Raw genomic sequence first — 3,080 nt, 5'->3', positions numbered from 1 at the left:
TCCTTCTCCTTCTCCTTCTCCTTCTCCTTCTCCTTCTCCTTCTCCTTCTCCTTCTCCTTCTCCTTCTCCTTCTCCTTCTCCTTCTTCTCCTTCTCCTTCTCCTTCTCCTCTTCCTCTACTTTTAAGAATCATAGCTAACACACCCTCAAGTGGCTTCCTGGGTGCTGGACACTTTAAGTTTTTATGAGTTACATAAATGCTTTCCAGGAATCAGTGGCTATTGCTTTTCTTTGGCAGATAGAGCAGCTAAGACAAAGATGGGCTGAATCACCATTGAATTTAGACAAGCAGGCCTGTGGATCAGGATCGATCTGAACTTAAGCAATATTATGCCATTACCCCTACTACCACAAGACATGCTCTTTGTCTTCCAAGACTGATGGGGTCAGTTTTTTTCTGACTTGGGAAAATTTCTTATAGTTCTGCTTGTTTGCATTCACAGGATAACTATGTGTTGAATTTAAAACTATGCATTTCTTATATTCTTCAAGGACTTCAATGATATCTGGTTATTTTTGTTCCAACCCACAGAGGCAATCCACAGTGTGTTGGTTCAAAAACTGTACAGAGAGTGTATCTTGTATGATCCATAAAGAGGCAGGGGGATGAAGAAGGTCAAAATACTTGTGCTCCTGACCAAACATCTTGGTTTCATCTTGACTACTATCTTAGTTAGGGTATCTATTGCTGTGAAGAAATGCCATTACCATGGCAACTCATATTAAGTTAAATACTTAACTAGGGCTAGTTTAAAGTATCAGAGGTTTAGTCCATTATTGTTATGGTGAAAAATATGGCTGCCTGCAGGCAGACATGGTTCTGGAGAAGAAACTGAGTTCTACATCTGGATCAGCAGGCAGCAGGAAGTGAACTGCTTGACCTGAGACCTCACAGGCCACTGCCTAGTGACACAAACAAAAATCACACCTATTCCAACAATGCCACACACACTCCAACAAGGGCACATCTCCTAATTGTACTATTCCCTATGGGACAAGCACTCAAACACATGAGTCTATGGGGACCATTCCTCTTCAAATCACCAGAGACCAGCTACTTGTTAACTGAGTCTATACCCACTGTCAGACCAGCAAGAGGGCAATAGTAGTACATATATCAGAAGGCTACAGTAGGGGTTTGTTGCATAATTTTCTTGATTCTTAGACCTAAGCCCATCTTGAAATCAATTTTAATGATGATGCAAGAAGAAATTGCAATCATCTTTGGTTTCTGATTATAGATAGAATTCTAAATATACACTAGACTGTCATTGAGTAGATGAGCAGAAAGCACCAAGACCCAGGCTTGAGCAATGGATTATAAATTCTTGTTTTGGCTTCCTGCTAAGACTTCAAGGAACTTGTAATATTGGACAACTTGTTCAAATCTCTCTCATGGCTTGCCTTACCTGTAACAAAATGAAGAAAGAAAATTGATCACCAAGATTCTGAATAAAGTTCTTGCAAGCAGTGTGTATTTCATGTGATGAAGAGACAGCAGGTTTCTTCAGGGCTCTCTGTCTGATTTTCCTCCTTGCCTATTTCAGTCTCACCATGCTCAAAGTAGCTTGGATTAGACCATGCCGCTCAATATTACATGTGAAACAAACTCCAAAGACACTTTGAGCAATAAAACTAGAAAATAAATAAACAAAGACTACTCTACTACAGAGCAAAATATATATCTGTCTATTTTCCTTAATGACATTTAACTATTAAAGGATATAATTCTGTTTTATTGGCCCCTTCTAATCAGTGTGGTGTGGCCTTTACAGGCTTAATCTCTCATTCTTTTGCTAACTAATTTACTCTAATAATGTGCTAAGATGGTTTATGATATAAAAACACCTTTGGGTATTGGGCTTTCTGTAATAGCTGGAATAAAGCCATTATAGTTGGATATATAGAAGGAGTAAAATCTTAAATACAAATTAGGCACCATGGATTGTAGACAGATTCTTTATTTCAATATATTGGGAATTTGACTCCTTTTTTTTTTTTTTTTGGTCTCTCTCTCTCGTAATCGTTCAAGGGCTTCTACCTTTAGGTGCTGTTCATCATCTTTTCTTCTGCTGTTTTACACATTTTCTTTTGTTCTGTATTAAACCAAATTAGAGAGAGTCTAGCACAGACTTGATATTAATTTTTATGTAGTCCCACAGAAGCCTCCAAAGCCCATACCTGCTCTATTCACCTCATTAGATGGTGAGCCCAGGCAAGCCAACATGGATGTGACTGTTTATTCTAAGAATCTAATTTGAGGAGCTGCACATAGTGGGTGATTTATTTAGGGGCACTAAATTAGTGATGGTTTCTGTACTGGCTAGTTTTGTGTCAACTTGACACAGCTGGAGTTATCACAGAGAAAGGAGCTTCAGTTGAGGAAATGCCTCCATGAGATCCAACTGTAAGGCATTTTCTCAATTAGTGATCAAGGGGGAAAGGCCCCTTGTGGGTGGGACCATCTCTGGGCTGGTAGTCTTAGTTCTATAAGAGAGCAGGCTGAGCAAGCCAGGGGAAGCAAGCCAGTAAAGAACATCCTTCCATGGCCTCTGCATCAGCTCCTGCTCCCTGACCTGCTTGAGTTCCAGTCCTGACTTCTTTCAGTGATGAACAGCAATGTGGAAATATAAGCTGAATAAACCCTTTCCTCCCCAACTTGCTTCTTGGTCATGATGTTTTGTCCAGGAATAGAAACCCTGACTAAGACAGTTTCCTTCTGCACTTGAATGTTTTCAGTATTTTCATTTCATCAGGTTTAGGTGGGGAAAAGTGTCCAGTCTGCAAACACGAGGAGTATTTTTGGGCTCTCTGAGTCAACTAACTTTAACTTCAGAAACTCCAGTCACCCTTTGAGCAGCTTCCAGGACATTGTTAGTTCTGTGGTTTTCTATTTCATTTCTTAGTCTCATCATAATAGAGAGAGCAGCAAATGGGTTGGGATGTTCACATAAACCAAGCACCATTTTAAACATTTTGCATGTTGATATTTCAACCATCACACCTCTGAAGCAGGTCTAAACGAGACTCTTACATTGAGATCTTGGAGTGCTGTGCATGGATTCTGTCTCAGGTGTTCTG

The sequence above is a fragment of the Mus caroli genome, chromosome 4 (assembly GCF_900094665.2).
Source record: "Mus caroli chromosome 4, CAROLI_EIJ_v1.1, whole genome shotgun sequence".
Classification (NCBI taxonomy): Eukaryota; Metazoa; Chordata; class Mammalia; order Rodentia; family Muridae; genus Mus; species Mus caroli.
This window is presented reverse-complemented; position numbering follows the sequence as displayed.